The sequence below is a fragment of the Gossypium hirsutum genome, chromosome A02, assembly GCF_007990345.1.
Source record: "Gossypium hirsutum isolate 1008001.06 chromosome A02, Gossypium_hirsutum_v2.1, whole genome shotgun sequence".
In the NCBI taxonomy this organism is placed as follows: Eukaryota; Viridiplantae; Streptophyta; class Magnoliopsida; order Malvales; family Malvaceae; genus Gossypium; species Gossypium hirsutum.
The window spans coordinates 29,327,008-29,340,058 of NC_053425.1; the positions used below are offsets into that span (position 1 = coordinate 29,327,008).

General features: G+C 35.6%; 1 non-coding gene across 1 annotated transcript; it reads left to right on the forward strand.

Annotated features, from left to right (window-relative positions):
* The first annotated feature begins 11,170 nt into the window (after positions 1-11,170).
* On the forward strand, positions 11,171-11,276 carry LOC121217290 (small nucleolar RNA R71). Its single transcript, XR_005913382.1, has one exon. It is a non-coding gene; the product is annotated as a small nucleolar RNA R71 (small nucleolar RNA).
* The last annotated feature ends 1,775 nt before the right edge of the window (positions 11,277-13,051 follow it).

Here is a 13,051-nt window from a genome sequence, read left to right on the forward strand (position 1 = left end):
AACCAATTCAACCAAAATAAGCCAAGTTTCATGGCCAAATACTACATCAAGCCTTGACAATTACAAGCCAATACATTTGGCCAAATTCTTAATGACACATATAACAAAATGACCAAGTCCCTATACATGCCATAATCTCAAAATGTTTAAAATCATCAGTACCCAAAATAACAGTTTGATAGTGTGATGCGATCTCCAATGATCTCTAATTCGTGCTAGCTTGGTGACATTATAAAACATGGAAAATAAAATGGAGTTAGCTATATAGCTTAGTAAGCTTGTATGAAAGAAATAAGCTAATCTTACCACACATTAACATGCAAGTAATATAACATAAGATAATGTAATTTACCAAAATCTCATAATCATAATTCATTCCATCACAAACTTACCTTGAAATCGTCATTTCACGAATTAATAATCATAAGCTTAAAGTACAAACTTGTACCATATTGTAATAATTTCATACTTAGTATCATCATTGTTATACCCAATGAATCACTTGGAATAATAAAATTGGATACTCGAGAAAACCTTACACACAAAGTGCCACATACGTAGCCATTGCTACCTCTATCTCATCACATATATGCTCGCTCTCGAGCCATTAACGAGCCTGCTCACACAAGTTGTCAGTCAAGAGTAGCTACATGGTGCTGCTCACACAAGTTGTCAAGTAACCGAAACATATGCCGGTATACTCAGCTACCGGTAGGACGTACAAGACCAGCAACCAGAATCACATAACATAAAACCCTAGTGACTAGAACACAGAAAATGTGCAAGTGTACACAATCGCAACAAGTAATAAAGTGACAAGTAAATGTCGAGTTATCGTACCCACAGAGACTGTAAAAAGAGTTATTTATGAAATTAATTGTAAAACACTTTGGTGAGATAAAAAAAATTTGGTTTTAAAAGATGGTCAAAAACTATTTAAAAACTAAGTAAATAATTAAAATAAAACAAATGAGTTCTAATGCACGATTTTAAATAAGATTTAATCAAGATAACATACTTGTGTTGGATTAATTACATTTCTTTAACTTAGAATTATTAAACTTATGTTTATATTGCTACGAAAAATTCACGGCAACTCAGTAATTTGCTAACTACTGCTCATACATACTTATTAAATTAATCAATCTCTTGAACATTTTTCAATGTCAATCCAAGCGGTTAATTAATCCTCACAAGCATATAAAAGATTAAGTGAGGTAACAGGGTATTTCTACCTTGAAATAGTATAATCACAAAAATCTTGCAAGTTATGCAAGGCATATGTATCGCCAATATAATGCTAATTTAAACTTCAGCTACCTTAGAAGAATAAACATGCACTGATTAAGCATTGTGTCTATTAATTATAATTTCAATACAATTTAATAGTTAATTCATTATTTATTTAACAATTATATTGAAAAAATAACTTAGGCATGATTTTACTTCACCAAGCAATTTACCGAAGCCTATAACAACATAAACATCATTTTAACAATTCAAGTAGGCAGAATATAATCAACCCAACGCAAACTTAATTTAAGCTAAATTGATTAAAATAACCATTTCAATAGCATAAATTTTCATAAAAATGTTCATCAAAACAACAACAAGAATTAAAGAGATAGGGAACAAGAAGCAAATGCGGTGTTTCCCTGTGGCTTGACTAGTTGCTCCATTCTTTGTTCTTCGTTGCCCTCGGCTATGAAAATAGCTTATGAACACCTAATTGCTGCTCCAAAATGGCTGATGAGAGCCTCTTTCCCAAGAGAAGAAATTGACACTTGAACAAAAAGGGAAATGGGATGAAAAAAAATGGAGAGAAAAGTGAGAGAGGAGAAGAGAGAATGAGAGAATGTTGTGGGATTGAGGGATGGTTTGAATGATCAGAAAAATGTGGCTTTCATAGCTGATTGTGGCTGCTAAAAATAGAAAATTTCAGCAGCCAAAGAGCCCCCCTATGGCCGGCCATCTACTTGGCAAAAATTGAGACTTTCAACTTTGCTAAAAATAGCCTGGGGCAAATCTACAAAGCCACAATTAAAGGTGGGGTTTGAATGCAATTTGGAAGTCTTTCAAGGGCCTTTTTTCAAGCATATTTAATCATCTAAAATTCTGATTTGGGTAAGCATGTGGACGGTTCTGGGCTGCCCAATTAGTGGCTGGTTTAGTTTACTCAATTTTTTTCAACCAGTGCGGTTCAACTGGACCTTTCTCCATAATTATTAAAAATAATTTATTTTACCCAAATTAAATGGGGAATAAATTAAAATTAATTAAATTATGAATTAATACACATTTCTGGACTGTCTTAGGCTGGAAATTAATGTGCCTCGATACTTCAAATTGCTTCTCGATTTTGTGCTTTCAGCAATGTCAGCTGAGCCAATTTTCGCCCTTTGCGTGAATCTGTCAAAAATAGTCAAAATTAAGTATAAAATTAACTAAAATTCACCATGTTCATATTTTTAACACAATTTAATTATTTTATAATATTTGATTATTTTTCGAGAAGAATTTAATCGGATTTGCATGAATTTAAGTAAAAATGGGTATGAAAAAGCATATAAATTTTTGTGTTTCCACACCCCAACTTAATTCATTGCTCGTCCCGAGTAATGCACAAATTTTGAAAAGAATTTAGCGGAAACACTTTTGAAAAACTCCTTCAGAACAACATTTTCCCTAAAATTATGAATTTGATATACTCATGCTCAAATACAAGAAATATTATAGTTATGCTACTTAAGTATAACGTTTAGATTAGATTCAACAACTTATTATAATAGCAAATTTTAGACTAAATGCTTTTGTAACAAAGACATGTTAACCCTTACCAATTTGATTTTTATTCCTTTATCCAAGACTGAGCTGCAATCATTAAGCTTAACTTATGTCTTCATATGTTGATTGTAGCAATTTCTCTCCACTAATGTAGGTAGCATTAGGACTTTGAATCAATAGGTCTTTATCAATGTTGTAACGTGGCTAGGCTACGGGTAGGTGAAATATGGATAAATTTTGGCTTAAAAACCTAGACTCAGCGTCAATCGAACCTTAGGAATTTTTACCTTCGATACACTAACTTGACTTTCATATGCTCTTTTGTACATCTCTTTAAAATACATGTGCTCTTTTTTTAAAAAAAATAACATGAGCACTTACTTTTTGTACTGAAATTCTTGAGCATTCGATACTTCTTTTCAACTCCCCAAACTTATTTTCAAAGAACATTTTGAATAGTATAGAGTCTAGTGTTTCGGACAATTTTAAGATCATTAAGCGAAAAGTAATGGCTAAATATTGGAAGGGTCGAAATAAAATCAGGCCATATAGTCTCAAAGTTGGGTTTCAAAGGATAAGATTTACCATGGTGGGCATGAAAGGCTCAAACGGTCCAAACAATAGTTGCCTAAATCATTTCCAACGTTCCATGCTCCCTAGGATTTCGCCTCAAGAAACTACTAAGTCAATTCTAAAGACTTAAACTTTCATGCATACCTAACTTTCCTAAAGAACTAAAAATTTTATGGTACGAATTTGCATATAAATACATTCATGTCATTATTAAGCTAACATAATAATTTATTGGATTAATAGAACTTTATTCATACTCAAGTTTAGCATACTTAACAAAATTCAATTTTTTGAACAAAATATATCCTAATCATAATTAAAAGAAAAATTTTATTCTAAGTGGAAATTTCGGTCCCCCAACTTAAAATGAACAATGTCCTCATTGTTTAAAGTGAATAAATACTATACACTAGGTAGGCTTCCAGAAAAGAGGAGGTGAGTCAATTTGACTGCTTAAGTACCAAACTCTCTCTGAATCGAATCCTAGACATGTATATATATTGCCACACTTTATATTTTGTGACTTGTTCATATTTACTCATAATTTCCATCTCTTGTTTTATTATGTAAAAACAAAAATTCCTAATTAAACTTAATCCTAGAAATAATCTACGAACAAAAATAAAGTAAAATCAAGATCCCTTCCTTTTATTTATTTGCAGATCCTTCCGAATTGGACTCATCTTTTGTTCCATCATTATTGCCTTTGCAGGAATCACTTCGTTCCTTCTTTGATAATGGACTCCATGATTCAAATGAAATCTGAGAACTCAGGCAGAAAAAATAAACGGGTCATTGTATATTTTCTTAAAAGCACTTCTCATCGAATCTTCCTTTATTTTTGAGTATCTCCAGTAGGCTTGTTGCTGCCATTGCATATGTTGCATTAAGTTCATCAATTTTGATAGCTCATCTTGAAGGTCTGGGCTAGGCGGTTGAGCTCTAAATATTGAAGTTTCAGCATCAGGTTCAGCTTTTGGCTCCACTGATTCTACCTTACCAGGGACTTCAAATGATTACATCGTGGGATCATTTTCTTCATCAAGGTCCTCAAGTTCCTCACTTCCTTCAACTCGTTACTGTAGAACTGAGTCTCCAGCTACTCGGTAGAGTCCCAATCTGTGATTGTGCCTTGGCTATACCCTGTCTTCCTTACATTTGCAAAAGTTTCAGCTTTCAAGCATAGAATTGTTATTGTAAACGGGAAGTGAGTAGGGCCAGAGCGTTTAATGGCACAATTTCGTATTTCCTTCAAGATGATCTTCCCCACATCAATGGTCTTAGTAGTTAGGATCGAGTACAATAAGACCATTCGCTCTAATGAGATTGTAGTCCCATGTGAGCTAGGCATAAGGCTGAATCGGATGAAGTAAAACCATACCTTCGTGTGGATTCCTTGTTTTGACACAGTCCACGTAAAAGCCTGAACTGTCAGTTCCTCGAGAATTTCTTGCAAATTCTCAGGCTTGATATTACTCATTAATGTGGAATATTCATTGTTTTCAAAATTAGGTAATTTAAAGAATTCATTAATAGCATTTGATTTATTGGTACCTTGATTCCGCGAACTAGAACTTCTGTCATCTCGCTTGAAGTTAAATTTGCATAGAACTCACGAACTAGCTCCTCATCCACACTAGGTCTCTTTTCACAAAACAGTTCCCAATTGAGGGTTTCAGCAACTTGACGAATACGTGCCATAAAGTCTCTGTAGTTTCTTTCCTTTAATGTAAAGTTTTTCTCTGGATGCATCTATTGATTTTTGAAGATACTTTCGTATCTCACTTTGGCTTCTTCACAGTGGAACTTGTTTTGTGTTTCATCAATTTGAGCGGAAGCACGAGTTCTCTTGTGAGGCATGTTTAACATGATCATAAGATGGAAAAATTATTTTCTTAAAAATTTAATAAAAATTATTAATAATTCAATGAATTGAAAATTAACTAATTGAAAAAAAATTAAAAATTAAGAGAAAATTAGGTCTTACGACCTTTTTTTTTTCAAAAATGTATGAACTCTTAAAAATAATAATAATAATTATGAAGAAAAAGATGAAAATTTTAAAGAAGGGTTGGACGGCTTGGCTAATGGGCTTAGTGTGAAAGGCGGCTAGGTGCTTAGACGGATGGTGCATGTGGGAGTAGCAATGCAGCAAGGAGCCTTCGACAGCAGGCCTGGCGTGGGCATTAAGGCGCTGGACGCTCGTGCATTGTGGCCTGGAGTAGTAGGCACGCGCGGATGGAAGCCTGGTGCAGGACTCGGCGTGGACTGCTGCTGGGCAGGAGCAGTAGGAGCGCACGGATGAGCACTTAGCGTGAGCTGAGGTTGGAGCAATAGGTGCGCGATGGAGCTGGACGTGCGACGGTCTGCTGGGCGTATGCTGGTCAGTCAGTTGGGCTAGGCTTGCGGCACTTAAGGGTTTGGTGTTTTGGGGTTTTGAAGATTAATGAAAGGAGGGAGAAAGGTTGATCGTATTTATTGATGGAAAAATAAGATTTGTAGTAGAATTCTTAGAATTTTTTTAAAAAAAAATCCTAAGTTCTAATTCTACTCAAAGTTTAACAACAATTAATAATAAATATAATTATATATTAAGGCTTATCAAATTAATAAATAATATAAAAAATATTTATTCTAGATGCTTTTTGAAAATATTTATAAGGAGAAGCACCTAGTTTTTATTATTTACAAAAAGAGCAATCAAATTTTAGAAATAATTCAATTAAGTCCCTAGACTTAATGAAAATTTAAAATTGAGTTGCAAATTAAAACGTGGATCAAAATTGACCCTTTTATTTGAAAAATTAAAAATTTATTTTTCCATTTACGGAATAATTTCTTAGGAAATTATGTCAAAATAAATTCCTAGGAAAGATTGGAGGGGTCACAAGCGGTCCCGCTTAAGTTCCAATCTCCTAGACATAATTTATTTAAACATACTATACCCAAAAATATACCCTAAATCATTTATTCAAAAATAAAAATGAGAAATTAAGTATCCGATAAAATGAACGCGATTTTATCTCGTTCAATTTTATCTCCCCAATAATGTTTCAGGCGTTGAGCATTAACTCGAAAATTACCTCCCTTGCCTTAGAGTTCAACAACTCCATATGGATAGACTTGATGAATTGTAAATGGACCAGACCAACGTGATTTTAACTTACTTGGAAAGAACCTTAATTTGGAATTGAACAACAAGACTTGCTGACCTGCTTTAAATTCTCGAACTCGAATGTGTTTGTCATGCCATTTCTTGAGTCTTTCTTTAAGTAATTTGGAATTTTCATATGAGAACATTCGGAACTCTTCTAACTCATTCAGTTGGAACATCCGTTTCTCTTTCGCGAACTTAGGATCCAAATTAAGCTGTTAAAGAGTCGAGTAATATTTGTGCTCTAACTCCAAGGGTAGATGACATGCTTTGCCAAAGAACAACTTGTAAGGTGACATCCCTAAAGGTATCTTGTATGCTATTTTGTAAGCCCACAAAGCATCATCCAGCCTTTTGGACCAATCTCATCGGTTCGGGCAGACTACCTTCTCAAGTATGCCTTTAATCTCCTTATTTTCCAGTTCAGCTTTCCCATTCGTCTGCGGATGGTAAGCTATTGCAACCTTGGGTTTCACTCTGTGCTTGTCTGATAACCATTTTAACCACTTGTTCACAAAGTGGGACCCTTCATCACTAATGATAGCTCTTGGGGTTTCAAACCTTGTGAACACGTGTTTATGCAAGAACTTCATTACAACCTTCGCATAGTTTGTCAGATGAGCTTCAGTCTCGACCCACTTGGACACATAGTCTACTGCTACCAATATATACTTGTGACCAAAAGACAGAGGGAAAGGACCAAGAAAGTCAATACCCCATACGTCGAACAATTCTATGTCAATGATGTTTGTTCGAGGCATCTCATTTCTGTTGGTGACATTTCCGACCCTTTGACATCGGTCACAGCTCTTTACATACGCATATGCATCCTTGAATGGTGTTGGCCAAAATAATCAAGCTTGCAATATTTTGGCAGCCGTACGAGTACCTTCGAAGTGTCCCCCACTTGGAGCTGAGTGACAATGGTATAAAATCTTTTATACTTCATCTTCTGCCACGCATCTCCTAATCATCTGATCTGCACAATTTTTAAACAAATATGGCTCTTCCCAGAAATAGTACTTCACATCGTGAAGAAACTTTCTCCTTTATTGATACGTCTTATCAATTGGCATCAAACCACAAGCTAACTAGTTAGCAATATCAGCAAACCAAGGGGTATTATGGACATGAGTTACCTTTAGTATGTGTTCATCTGGAAACGTTTCCTGAATTGGTATAATAAGAAAATTCCCTTCTTCCAGCTCTAATCTAGACAAGTGATCTACTACTTGGTTTTTTGCTCCCTTTCGATCTCGAATTTCTAGATTGAACTCTTGAAGTAGAAGCACCCACTAGATCAGTCTTGGCTTAGCAACTTTCTTGGCAAGTAAGCACTTAATTGCCAAGTGGTTCGTATAGACAATTACTTTGGTACCTACAAGTTAAGATCGAAACTTGTCAAAAGCAAATACAATAGCAAGTAACTCTTTTTCTATTACCGTATAGTTCAGTTGAGCTCCTGTAAGAGTCCGGCTTGCATAGTAGATGGGATGAAAAACTTTGTTCCTTCAGTGGCCCATGACAGCACCTATCGCAAAGTTGCTTGCGTCACACATCGGTTCAAATGGAAAATCCCAGTCTGGTGTGACGAATATGGGTTCCGTAACTAATCGACTCTTCAAATCCTTGAAAGCTCTTAAGCATTCATCATCGAATTTGAGCGTCGTGTCCTTCTCCAATAATTTACATAAGGGTTTAGCAATTTTGGAAAAGTCCTTGATAAATCTTCAATAGAAACAGGCGTGGCCCAAAAAGCTCCTAACACCTTTTACAGATGTTGGTGGTGGACGCTTCTCAATAATGTCTACCTTCGTTTTATCTATCTTGATCCCATGTCTCGTTATCCGATGCCCTAGAACAATTCCTTCTTGTACCATGAAATGGCATTTCTCCCAATTAAGTACGAGGTTTGTTTCTTCGCATCACCTTAGTACCTTAGCTAGATTGGCTAAGCAATCATCGTAAGTATCTCCAAATACTGAAAAGTCATCTATAAAAACTTCCAAGTACTTCTCAACCATGTCAGTAAAAATAAACATTATAAATCTTTGAAATGTAGCAGGTGTATTACGTAAACCAAATGGCATGCGTCTAAATGCAAATGTACTATACGGGCAGGTGAACGTCGTCTTGTGTTGATCTTCCGGTGCTACTGTAATCTGATTATACCTTGAGTATCCATCGAGAAAATAGTAATAGTCTCGTCCTACGAGTCTATCTAGCATTTGCTCTAAGAACGACAAAGGAAAGTGATCTTTCCTAGTCGCCTTGTTCAGCTTCCAATAATCGATGCAAATCCTCCATCTCGTAACTGCTCTTGTTGGTATCTACTCGTTATTCTCATTCTCTACGACTGTGATACCTCCCTTCTTTGGCACGCACTAGATCAGACTTACCCACGAATTGTCTAAGATGGGATAAATGATACCCGCATCTAACCACTTGATAATCTCCTTTTTCACCACATCCTTCATGATGGGGTTTAGTCTTCGTTGTCCATCAATCTTCCCTTTTTCGCCATCTTCTAGGATAATCTTGTGCATGCATACAGATGGACTAATACCACAAATATCAGCTATGGTCCATCTGATAGCCTTCTTGAATTGTTTCAAGACTAAGATAAGTTTCTCTTCTTGCTCAATAGTCAATTCAGCTGAAACAATCACAGGCAGAGTAGAAGCGTTAACTAAATAGACGTATTTTAAATGTGAAGGTAAAACCTTGAGTTCTAATTTAGGTCGTTCCTCGATTGATACTTTTGGTTGGGCATACTCCCTCTTCTCTAACTCTAAAGATTCAAAACAGGATTGCGGATTAAATCCCCTTTGATTAGCCTCCAGCAAAGCTAAGTATTCATCCTCCTCTTCATCATTTGGAGGGTCTGATGTCAAAATTCTTTCCAGTAGATCCTCAACAAAGTTGAGTTCCTTTTCCACTATTAAATCCTCTAAGTCGGATACTGCAGAACAATCATCAACCGCATCAGAAAGTTGCATAGACTTAAAAATATTAAATGTTACCTAATCATCCTAAACATGTAGCGTAAACTCGCCCTTCTGCACATCAATAAGGGTCCTTCCGGTTGCTAAGGACGGTCTTTCTAGGATAATTTGTACATCTTTGTTTGCTTCAAAATCTAGAATCACAAAGTCAGCAGGAAAGATGAATTTATCTACACGTACTAATACATCCTCAATTTTTTCTTTTGGATGTGCTAAGGATCGATCTGCTAGTTGAAGTGTAACCGTAGTAGGTCTAACTCCACCTATCCCCAACTTTCTAAATATTGACATAGGCATCAAGTTTATACTTGCACCCAAGTCACATAGTGCCTTACCATAATATGTTGCTCCAATGTTGCAAAGTATGGTAAAACATCCAGGATCCTTCAGCTTTGGGGGTAGTTTGTCTTGAAGATATGCGCTGCATTCCTTCGTTAGAGCTACCATCTCAAATTCTACAAGTATTCGATTCATGGACAGGATATCTTTCATAAACTTGACGTAGTTCGGCATTTGTTCAAGTGCTTCTACCAATGGGATGTTGATATGAAGTTGCTTGAGTACATCAAGGAACTTCTTGAATTGAATTTCCTGTTTCTGCTTCTAAAGTCTTTGAGGGTAGGATGGTGAAGGTTTCATTACTGGAATTGGTACTAGTTGATTTGTCTTTGGTGGCAATTTTGCATCTAACGCAGTTGTTAGTTGATCAGAATTAAGTGGTTTTGAGGTTACCTTATCAGATTTTGCAAGTTTTGGTTTTGGTGAAATTGGAATTTCAACACTCGATTGAACTTCCTCTGAGTGTTGAGTGACAGTTGGCTCTTTTTCAGCTTCGATGGTGTTGGGCTCTACTGTCTTTCTGCTCCTCAATGTTAACGCTTTGCAATGTTCCTTCCCCGGATTTCTTGGATTCTCCCTATCACTAGGTAAAGCACCTTATGGTCTGTTTTTGAGTTCAGTTGCAAGCTGGCCTATCTGGTTCTCCAAGTTCTTCAATGTAGCTGCTTGGCTTTGAATTAAGGCATCATTCTTCGCCATGTAAGCTTTTAGTAGATTTTCTAAGCTATTGGATGATTCAGCTTGAACTGGTTTCTAAACTTGTTGGGAAAAACTAGATGGTTGGGTCGGTCTAGGTTGGGCATAGTTGTTATTGGTTCCAGCCCCTTGGTTACTCCAGGAAAAATTTGGGTAGTTTCGCCACAATGGGTGATAGAAGTTGGATTGCATTCCTTACCCTCATTAATTTTGGTTCTGGTTACCCATGTAATATACGAATTCGGGGTTCGATGGACATTCTTCGAACAAATGTCCTTCCCCACAATAAACACATGCTATACTTTCAAATTGGTGATGTGGTTAGGCTACAAAACTGTTAGACCCATTAGTGGTAAGATTCTTAAGCATTGAGGATGTTGAAGATACCTGAGATGCGAGAAAAGTGAGAGCATCCACTTTATGTATTCCAGCGACTCATCTTCCTGACGCGGCTTGATTGGTTAGCCATTGATAATTGTTACTGGCGATCCTCTTGATGATTTCGTAAGCCTCATTGTAAGACTTAAAAAGAAGAGCACCATTAGTGAAGGCATCCACTACCATCCTCGTGTGAGTATTGAGACCATTATAAAATGTCTCAAGTTGGATGCAATGTGGGATTCCGTGATGAGGGCATTTTTGTAATAATTCTTTGTATCGTTTCATGCCTCATACAAGGACTCATCATTAATTTGTTGGAAGGCAGTGATCTCGTTCCTCAACTTAGCATTCTTGCTTGGCAGGAAATACTTCATGAGGAATCTTTCGGCTAACTCTTGCCATGTGGAAATTGAGTATGGTGGCAATGAGTTCAACTAGGCTCGAGTTTTGTTCCTTAGTGAGTACGGGAACAGCTTCAATCGTAATGCATCTTCGGGTACTCCAAATAATTTGAAAGAGTCACTCACCTTCATAAACAGTCTTAAATGAAGATGAGGATCTTCGGTAGGCATTCCACTGAATTGGCCCACTGTCTAAAGCATCTGGAACATGACCGGCTTCAGCTCAAATTGTTGTGCCTCAATTTTGGGTCTCCTAATACCCGGATTAAGACCATTAAACACTGGCACAACATATAGTCTTAAGGCTCTATCCCTATCATCAGCAATAAGGATAGGATTTTTGAGCAAGGTTTGCTCAATTTCCTTGATTCATATTCTCAAAATTAATTCCTTCAGTCCTTCTCTGGTCGCTTGTTTTCTTCGCTGTCGAAAGTTTCGTTCTATCTCAGCGTCTACAGGAAGTAAGTCAATAATCTGGTCAATACTCATAAACACTTATAATAATCACAGAAAAATTAAGTACGTAAAAATGTAAATAGGAAAATAAACCAAAATGTAAAACTAACAAATTCACAAATAATGACTTTTTTAAAATAGTCCCCAGCAACGGCGCTAAAAACTTGGAACGACAGAAAATGTGCAAGTGTACACATCACAACAAGTAATAAAGTGACAAGTAAATGTCAAGTTATCGTACCCACATGGACTGTAAAAAGAGTTATTTATGAAATTAATTGTAAAACACTTTGGCGAGGTAAAAATAATTTGGTTTTAAAAGATGATCAAAAACTATTTAAAAATTAAGTAAATAATTAAAATAAAACAAATGAGTTCTAATGCACGATTTCAAATAGTATTTAATCAAGATAACATACTTGTGTTGGATTAATTACATTTCTTTAACTTATAATTATTAAACTTATGTTTATATTGCTACGAATAAACTCACGACAACTCAGTAATTTGCTAACTACTGCTCATACATACTTATTAAATTAATCAATCTCTTGAACATTTTTCATTATCAATCCAAGCGGTTAATTAATCTTCACAAGCATATAAAAGATTAAGTGAGGTAACAGGGTATTTCTACCTTGAAATAGTTTAATCACAAAAATCTTGCAAGTTATGCAATGCATATGTATCGCCGAATACAATGCTAATTTAAACATCAGCTACCTTAGAAGAATAAACATGCACTGATTAAGCATTGTGTCTATTAATTATAATCTCAATACGATTTAATAATTAATTCATTAGTTATTTAACAAGTATATTGTAAAAGTAACTTAGGCATGATTTTACTTAACCAAGCAATTTACCAAGGCCTATAACAGCATAAACATCATTTTAACAATTCAAGCAGGCAAAATATAATCAACCCAACACAAACTTAATTTAAGCTAAATTGATTAAAATAACCATTTCAATAGCATAAATATTCATAAACATGTTTCTCAAAACAACAACAAAAATTAAAGAGATAGGGAGTAAGAGGCAAATTTGGTGTTTCTTCATGGCTTGATTAGTTGCTCCGTTCTTCGTTCTTCATTGCCCTCGGCTATGAAGGTAGCTTATGATGTAACATCCCGAAATAGGGCCTAAACAAAATAGTGGTTACGAAACCACAAATTTAAGGTAGAAAAATTTATTTTATTATCATTTTAAGGTCTATGGCATGATTGCATGATTGTGTGAAAATTTTGTTTAGAAATTTT